General features: G+C 30.4%; 1 long non-coding RNA gene across 3 annotated transcripts; it reads right to left on the reverse strand.

Moving 5' to 3' along the window:
* Positions 1 to 365: 365 nt before the first annotated feature.
* Positions 366 to 5,225, reverse strand: LOC102660208 (uncharacterized). 3 transcript variants are annotated; one of them, XR_005889841.1, is made up of 3 exons: positions 4,909 to 5,225; positions 3,513 to 3,645; positions 366 to 1,090 (listed from the first exon to the last, which is right to left on the reverse strand). It is a non-coding gene; the product is annotated as an uncharacterized lncRNA (long non-coding RNA). The 3 variants fall into 3 exon arrangements; XR_005889843.1 differs by lacking the exons at positions 3,513 to 3,645; positions 4,909 to 5,225 and adding exons at positions 1,295 to 1,524; positions 1,647 to 1,706; XR_005889842.1 differs by lacking the exons at positions 3,513 to 3,645; positions 4,909 to 5,225 and adding an exon at positions 1,295 to 1,639.
* Between the last annotated feature and the right edge of the window lie 4,934 nt (positions 5,226 to 10,159).

Raw genomic sequence — 10,159 nt, forward strand, 5'->3', positions numbered from 1 at the left:
AAACTCTCCAAACAGCTGGAAAGTGGAAGAATTAATTCTTATGGACGAAATGCATTTAACATCTGCCTAGAATTGGCAGATGCAAGAAAGGCTTTTTAGTTCTATCAGTATGCAATTGATAAATTTTATTTTGTTTTTTGACCCAGTTTGAAATTTCATGTGTATGTCTAATTTGATACTTCAAGTTACTACATACTATGTAGTAACTATGGTCAAGACAGAAATACTGAATGATGTAAGAAACAATCCAGCAATACTGAATGATGTAGGAAACAATCTAAGGTTATCATAAAAATTGCAAGAAAAAAAGAACTTTAATCAAGAAAATCACAGCTGATAAAAAAAAATAGATAACCTTATGCTAATTAAAAAAAATTATTTCATATATAGCCTTAGCAACCCAGTTGCCAAACTCATTTTGGAGTCTTTTTGCTGCATAAAGACTTCACATCCCTTGAATAATCCAAAACTTACAAAATGTGTTTAATTAGAATTAACAGAATAACTCAACCAAACACTTAAATCCATTGATCGCAGAGTTTAACTGCAGTAAATAAAGGAAGAAAGTTTTATAGCTCCTTGCCATTGATGTGATCTGAACTCAGCTTTTAGAGTTTGTCTTCATGGTTCAAGATCTGATTTGAGGAAAGGTTTTAGCTTGTCTTCAAGGAAATCATTCCTAAACATCTGAGAAAAAAATAAAGAATACAAACTTTTAGCCACAATCTCTTCAAAGACATTCTAAAACATAGAAGAAAGCATTTATGCATGTTCCATAAACCATGAGGAACCACATTATGAACCTAACCAACTCCATCTAAACTCCAAAGGAAAAAAGAAGGCCTCTAGGACCCCCTAGTTGCCATTACAAACCCCATTCCTTTTTCCCCATCGAAAAGTCATGTCTAACAACACAAAAGTTCTCAACGAACCCTATAACAACTCCTTCTCTAGCAGTCTCGAACCCACCATCTTGAAACCATGCTCCCTATGGCAGACCCAAAAACTGTGGTGTATGCATAGTCGCAGTCCTTACAAAAAAATCCAAAACCACATTGGACACTTCACTGCTCCTTGATAGTTTCTCTGCCTTCATGATTAAGCAATTTCAAAGGGTAAGAATACTTTTACTTGCAATAAATTAAACAAAAAAGTTAATAGTGCTTAAACATGGTCAGGCACCGATAGGTGAAACCAAATCATCAATATAAAGAAACAACTACACACTATACAATGTAACTAATCATAATTTTCTTAAATGATACAACCATGACGATGAAAACTACTGTCATACCTGTTGTTGGGTAACCAGCACGGCGAATCCATTTATCAGGTAATGGTAGCTATAGAGTTTCAGATATTTCTCCATTCTCAATTATTATTCGATCACGACATACAAATAGAAAAACTTACATTGGGTTTAGGGATAATCAGGCTCGAACTTATAACTTCCACCACGTCAAGGTGACACTCTACCGCTGAGTTATATCCCTTGCCTCCGTCGAGAAATAGAACTGACTAATCCTAATGCAAAGGGTCAAGAAACAACACATTGAAGAGCCAATGAGCATAAACACTAGCCATGAAAAAAAAAGAATTGGAAAGCTAAACATCAATGACTTAAGAATACAACTGTCGCAACCTACCCTTTTGCGGGCGAGCGAGGCAAGGCTCACGGGTGCGTCTTCCAAAGGAGGAAAATGCGCGGAGTCGCCACCAACGTTTATTTGTGGAAAACGTCGGAAAAATCGAAGGAAACCAGTCATGAAGAATATTCCAGATTCGGGAGTTGTATTTACGTTTGAGGAAGGTATTAGCACCTCTCACGTTTGTCCCAAAGGACAACAGCCTTAAATTAGAATTGTGTGAAATTGTGTATCTAAACTTTTATTTCCTTTTTTATTTTTGAGGTCGACAAAAGCGGGGCTCTTGCTCCTACGCACCCTCCATCGAAGAGGAAATCAGACCTACGTAGTTCTTTCTAAAGGGGAAATCAAGCGATTCTTTTTACTTGGAAGGAGGTCCTTTTAAGGCGTTGGACCTTAAAATGACCCATTTTTACTTAGTGAGAAAACCTGAGGTATCGAACCTTAAAATCCTTTTTAGTGATTTTTTGCGGACGAGCTTGACTTTGCGAGTTGATTTTAGCCTTAGTTTCACTTTAGTTATTAGTCAATTCAATCAAGAAAGAGAAATCCCAAAGAGAAACGTCCGATTGATTTTTTTTGGTTTATTTTACTAAAAGATATTTTTTTATTATTATATTATTATTTTATATCTTTTTGGTTTCCAACGTGGTTACAGCATGACCGAACGGTCGGATTTCATTTTAACAGAAATTAACGGATATTACAATTCAAATGATCGGTGGAAATTTATTTTATTTTTTGATTAGGCGAGAAAATGACTTAAGTAAATGACTAAAGTACGTCAAAAGGGGGTACGGAAAGTAAATGAAATAAAAATAAAAGCACACGAAACAAGTGGGGACCACTAAGGGTACATAGAATGAATTGAAAAGTTCGATTTCGGGAACTTACCGGTTGAAGACCGAAGAACGACGAAGAACGAACGACGAACGACGAACGACGAAGAACGGTTGAAAATCTTCGCGAAATCACCCACGGAAACGTTACGGAAGCGCCTCGGCTTGGATTTCTTCACGAAAACAATTTTCCTCACTAATTTTAAGTGATTACGAAGTACCAGAAGGGCTGAACCCCTTTCTCCTTCACTCCTCCCTCTATTTATAGGAAAATAAGGGAGGAGCTTGCCACCCAGCTTGCCCAGGCGAGCCAGGTTGCTTCCTCCAGAAGCAACCGCCTTCTGGAGGAACATCCTGGAAGGCCCAAGTGGGCCTGGTTGCTATTTGCACCCCATTTTTTACTAAATACACCGCTCTTTGCTTTTTTGGTGATTCTTTTTCCGTAATGTTACGAAACTTTACGAATTTCGTAACGATACTTGTTTTCTTTCCATAAGGTTACAGAACCTTACGAGTCATGTAATTACTCCTTTTTTAGCTTTCGGAATGTTACAGAAACTCACGGATTGCGTAACAATACTTCCTTTTGATTTTCGGCATGTTACGAAATTTCACGGATTGCGTAACAATGCTTCCTTTTGATTTCCGGCATGTCTTGGAACTTCACGTATCGTGCAACAAAGGGTGCCAAGTACCTCGAAGCGGTCAAACAAAGGTTGCATGCCATCAAACAATGGTCCCCGGATGAAATTAGGGTATGACAACAACACATGAGCATAAACACTGGCTAGGAAAAAAGAGAATATTTTTTAAAATTACCATAAATGGTCCTACATATAGCAAAAGCAGAGGATGAAATTAACAATAGGGCAAAGCATGTCATGTGGGGTACCCTACGCTCTAATGCACCTAGAAAGTGACAAACTGAGTTAAACAAGTTTTTTTGGCACTACATGCAACATAGCATGGCATTAGCATGTCCTTTTTATTTCTTTTGTAGTTAGATATTATTATTGTATTTGTGTACCTCGTGAGGGCTCAAAGGATAGATGATTGTGTTGAAATTCTTTCTTCACCAAAGCACTGGTTGGAGGCTTATCATGTCCGAATCCAAATCCCAGCTAGTACACATCCCCATAATCGGATATATCAAGCACCCCCTGCTTCATACAAACCAGAAAATAAAAATTTATATTATATTCATTATTTGCTACCCAAAGAAAAATACCAAGAAAAATACACAATTTCTTTCCATTAAAAGAAATTTAAAAAAATAAAAAAAAAAACACTAATCAGCAACCCCAGCCACACATAACTGTTGGACTCAGCATAGTTGAGATTTGCATCCTCCATGCACCTGGATATATCCAAGGTTTGAAGCACATGGTCAAGAGAAATGCTTCTAAAGAAGCATCATAACTTTATGCGTTAAAAGAATCCATTTTGAATTGAAATATAACTACTTAGTGTTCAGAAAACTGTAGCATGTAATAAAACAATAGAAATTCAGAATTCCCTGAAGCCACTTTACCCTCTTGATAGGTAATCCTCCCCATGGAAATCCCTTGACGACTATGAGCTAATAATTGAGTGCAACTACTTGCAATACGGGTTTGTGCAGTAATTTTTTAAATGCGCCTCAGTGGCCACTCCAACATGTCATTGGCGCACTACCTAGTACTGGGTTGCCTCCCACATTCTGCCACTTTTTGCAATAACAAAACCATAGAAATTCTTTACATTTATTTATGCTGCCGATATTAGCTAATTTTTCAAAGAGAATATAGCTGAATTTTCACCGCAATATAAAGAAGGGTAAAAATTAATTAAAGTACTAAAAAAAGCAGGGCAAAAGCATATTTAATCGAGATATGTTTGTCTACGTTGAAGCAACCAAAGCAAAGACCCATCTTTGGTGTTTCTCTCTCTTCCTCAGCTTCTTTGGTCTGGGCTTTCTCTTTCTCTCACAATTTCTATTTGATTTAAAATTATTTTGCACCCTCTATCACCATGAGTAAAATACTATCTAAGATTGTAAAATTTAAGGAAAGAAGGTTAGATTAAAAAACCCAGGAAAAACCCCGCCCAAAAAAACATATAACAAAGAATCACAGAACATGAAAGAAACACCCAAAAATAGGAAACAATATTTTCCTACATGCGTTCGCAAGAAACTTTGTAAACCCAAAAACAACAAAAAAAAGTAACAATAAACACCAAAGTAAGAGCCACACATGCGTATCAGTCAATAAAAATTAAACCTTGGCTATGTGAATAAACAAAGTGAAGAAAGCAGTGGGGAAAAACATAAGAATGCTCAATAAAAATTAAACCTTGGCTATGTGAATAAACAAAGTGAAGAAAACAGTGGGGAAAAGGATAAGAATGCATAAACGCGAACAAATAAAAGGCAAAAGAACCACCTTCACCGCCGGCAACCAAAGCGAACAACCTTCACTTCTCGCAACCAAATCGAAAAACACAGGAAAGCCAAACTAAAAAACTAACAAAGGTCAGTAAAAAAAAAGGTGCAAAATGAGGGAAAAAAGGTAACACAATGCAGAAGAACCAGTGTCAACAAATGAAGCAACCCCACCGGAAAGCTTTAAGGAGCAAAGCACGTGGCACAACAAAACAGTGAAAATTGAATTACTCAACAAGCACGTGGCACAACCAGAGGAGTGGGAATTGGACACCCAAAACGACCAAAAAAACCATTAAAAGGGACAACTGTCTAATTTTCAAGCATGGGCACACCAGTAATTTTCCTATACTTCTCTTTTATAATATAGGATATAGATTGTGATACTTGACAAATTTTTATTTTTGAAATAATTATTTGACATTTGGGAAAAATTGTTAATGGATGATGTGAGTTATGACTAATGGAGGGTCATGTCATTAAGTTCATATCATTTAAAAATTGTTGACTTGACAGTCTAGTCATTGTCATTGCAGGTATCCTTATTAAAAATAAAAATTTGTCAAATAACAAAATAGAAAATAAAAATAATGGTTAAGTACAAAAACCAAAATACTCCTATTTTATAAGTACCCAAAAAGAAAAAACAATAGTTAGAAATACTAAATCCAAATGAAAGTATAACAACTAAGAATCTAAATCTAAATAATATTTATTTTAAATATCACCAAATCAAATTCACATAACATTCAAATAATATATATATATATATATATATATATATATATATATATATAATGTATTTTTTTTTACTTTTAGTTCCTTTCTCTTGCTATCTTTAAATTTATTTCTTAAAATTAAGATTTTTGAGTAATGTGCTATTGTATCAAGTTATATTTATAATGTGTAAGTAAATATATAATGTATAAGATTTAGTACTCCACTATTAATAATGATCCACTATTAATGACTTCAAATAGAATATAATTTTGTCAATCTAAACATTGGATTTTTTTTCGTACCTTTTTTTTGGCACATTAAACATTAATTGGATTATAATTTTATAACTCGTTATCTTGATATTTCGTAAATATTAAACAGCAATAATAATATAATTAATTAGTTTCCATTTTCATATATTTTAAAAACATGTGATGTTAATCTTAGTAAATATTTATGTAAATTTTTATATATATAATCTATGTGATAATAACATCCAATCCAACAATACATTTTTAAAATAAATTCTCAGAAGAAAAGTTATTAAATAAAAATGTTAGTCACAAAAATAAAGTGATTTTTAAATACTACCTTATTATGTGACTAGTTAATAATGAGGGCATTGTGTTAATTGCTCTGAAGCATGAAAACTTCTCTTTTAAAGTATTGTATTAAGCGGAATATGTTATTAATATTGATACTTTTTAATATTTATCCGATACTTTTAATTAGGTGTCTAATTAAAAAATATTTTTTTGTTGATTTGGATACTTAAGATGACACCTTAACACAATTCAAACACTTAAATTGAAACCTATATATGGACATGCATTAATATTATTGAAAAGATTACTCACTTGTTAACTTTTGGAAAAGTTAGTTTGAAATACAATATAAAATATTAAGAAAAATCATGTCTACCTTATTTTAGGCTTGTTATCATAGAAAAATATAGAAGATCGATTTTAAAAAGTGAATATACCACCAATTTAAATATTTGTTATATTACTTATTTTATTTTATTAGAGTTTCTCTTGTTATATATGTGTATATGGTGTCCTTGTTTCTTATATCTTAGACATTAATTCTATCAAAATAATAGTGTAAGTATGGTGTCTGTGATTCATAGGTTAATTGTGTGTGGTTAACATTACACAAAAAAATGGATTAAATTAAAGGTTAAATTGCAATTTTGGTCTCCCTAGTTTATCAAATTCATGATTTTTGTCCTCCTAATTTTTAATTGTAACATTTATTTCTCTAACTTTACAAATTGACGATTTTGGTTCATATGTTAGATTGTTAACAAATAGAAGAGTTAATAAGTGAATTATATTTTAATTTTGTTTACCAAAGTTAATTATAAATTAATTAAAAACTATTAATTATTAAAAAAACTAATTTATGATTAACTTAATAACGATACTAATTACAATTATAATTAACAATTTAACAAATGAACTAAAACTACCAATTTATAAAACTAAGGGAACTAAATGTTAATTAAAAATTAGGAAAATCAAAATTGTGGATTTAAAAAACTAAGAAAACCGAAATTGTAATTGAGCATAAATTGAATTGCACCGATGTGTTCTCTCCAACTCACAAAATGGGGTAAAACCAAAGTGGGAGGTGGGGAAATTAAAAATAAACTAGAGAAATACACGCGTGTTGTGCGGGTTTATAAATAATTAAAAAAATATTTAAATAAATTATTTATTTGATAAATCAAATTTAAGAATATAATTGTCAATGATATTTTATATCATTTTTTTTGTTAAAGGAGATAAAAAATTATGATTTTTTATTCATCAATATATTTATAAGGGAATACGTTAAAATTAGAGGCTGATCAATCAACTAAAGTTGATTAACGTGAAGATAAAAGTAAGCATTGTGTATAAATTTTATAAGAACAATAAAAGAATAAAGTAAAGTTGACATAATAAAATAGCCAACAAATTATATTTAATGAAAAAAATAGTCAATCATAATAGTAAAACACAAAAAAATTATGTGAATAAAACACCGAAAATTGTTCATTTAAATAGACTTTTTGTATTTATTTCCTTTTGCTAGTGGCCCGTTGAACTTTGTTTTCTTTGGTGTGCTCCTTTTTAAACTTTGATGTCAAAACAATTTGTTTATTCGTCTTTCTCCTTAGAGATTGAATAAACTTCATTTGATGACACGAAGATGCATTTTTTTACTTCTTGGATGCTTGTAGCTTTGAGTTTTTACTTATGACAAATTGTTTTTCATATTTTTCTTTAATGGAGTTTCTTCTTCTTTTGATGATGAGGAAACATCTTTTGACTTCTTGGATAATTGTAGCTTTGGACTTTAACTTGTGACAATTTGTTTATTCGCCTTTTTTTCTTAATGGACTTTGTGAGATTTGATAAACTTCTTCATTAGATGATGAAGATGCATCTTTTGACTTAAAGGAAACATCTTTTGACTTATTGGATGCTTGCATCTTTTTTTCTTATTGGATGCTGTGGTGAAGTGTACTCCTTTTTCATAAAAATATTAATTGGTGGACAAAACTATTAATATTTTGTACAAGAAGTAAAAATGTAAATAAATTATAAATATCGTTACCTTTATAATTTCTTTGAGGAGAGAATCATGCTAAATGATATTTTTTGGGGTAAAAGTCCTTGTGATGTATAGGTTTGAAATCTTTTCTTCAAGTTGTGAGCTTGATTTCATAAGGGTATACAATATTGGGGTATGTTAGCCTTATTTGCATTTTGGGTGCGAAGGAGTTCAGATGCTATTGTGTTTAGAATTTGTTGTACATCTCGATTGAACATTGTGAATGTTGCTACACTGGTGTGTCATCAGAGACTTTCAATTGTATCTTGAACCTAAAAAATATTTTAAAAATTGTAATATTTATTTAATTATGTTATAAAAATAATTCATTACATACAAATATTAAACCTTGTTGTTGGGTACTTGGATGACTGTTTGCATTCTCTACAACTATATTGATATATATATATATATATATATATATATATATATATATATATATATATATATATGTTAAAACTAAGAAAAAAATCAAGTATTATTGAATATTATGAATATGCAGGCCATGGTAGGTTAGCATACTTGTGATTTTAATACCTATTTCATGGCATTATATATTGCAAAGAACTTCTATTTTTTGACATTCTCTTGTCAAGATCAATGTTGGTAGAACTTGAAGAAGATAGTTCTTTTATTTGACGTTGCTCCATTTTTTTCGGCAAAGTAGTTATTTAGAATAAAATTTATAATCTTTTAACTACATCAATCAAGGAATTAGAATAAACTAACAATTTTATTGGTTGAATGTTACAAAATGTGTATAATAAAATAAAATAAGAGAAGGAAGATCATTTTACCCTATCTTGAACTTTACAAAATCAGGATGATCTATGTTGATATAAATCTTTGTACTTGAAGTTGAGTTGATTAAATACTCATCTGAAAAATCATTATTAAAATATAATTGTTAGTAAATTAAAATTATTATATTAAATAAAATATAAAAATATTGTAAGCAAAAAGTATGATATAGACTTAATTGAATTAAAATTATTTATTTATTAAATAAGTTGAATCGAAAATAATACTTAAGATAGTAAAGAAACATCTCAAATAAATAAATAAATATAAAATTAAATAAACATGCTAATATCAAAATAAAGAGAAAGGAAATTATGGATTAATTTTTATTTAAATGTTATTTAAAGATTATATATACATATATTTAAATCTTAATATAAATTCAGAAAAATAATTTCAACTTCCGTAGTGAAATGACATATAACAATTGTTTAATGTAAACATTAAGTATAATTTAACCATCCATATGCTTAGTTATCTATATTTTTTTGGCTTAATGATAAAGAAAAGAAAAAATATATTTTTTAGGCTATGTTTGTCCGCAAACTAACTTTAATACCTTTTTTTTAAAAATAACTGATTAAAAAGGAAGATGTGAAGATATAATATTTTATATTATATATTATATTTTATTGTGTAAAGAAATATATATTAATGATTTATACAAAATTATTATTTAAACAAAATTTGTAGTTAATAATAAAGTAAGGATAATATATTTACTCTTTGGGTATATAGCGAGTAACATTGAAGAAGATAGAAGGAAAAAAAAAAGTGATAGACACAAAAGAAAATGGTCACCTTCCTCCAAATCATTAAATGTACTAACATGATAGCATAATAATAAGAAGCTCAACTTTTATCTATTATAAATAGATGTGTATACTAATATTGGAAGCAATTGCTCCATATAGGGGATTAAAACAAACCGATCATTTAATACATTCTCAAAATTGGAAACTTCAATCAGTAGATAGATTCAAATCTCTTGTTTGAAGTATTTCTTCAGCCTGTTGCATGTGTTACATGGAGTGGAAAAGGTACAACAATTGACATGAACTTTGAATAAGAGTTAGCTTCCTAAGAGAACCTTCTGAGTATGTGCTGACCTTCTATCCTTGTAAATGCAT

This window comes from Glycine max, chromosome 19, assembly GCF_000004515.6.
Source record: "Glycine max cultivar Williams 82 chromosome 19, Glycine_max_v4.0, whole genome shotgun sequence".
NCBI classification, from domain to species: Eukaryota; Viridiplantae; Streptophyta; class Magnoliopsida; order Fabales; family Fabaceae; genus Glycine; species Glycine max.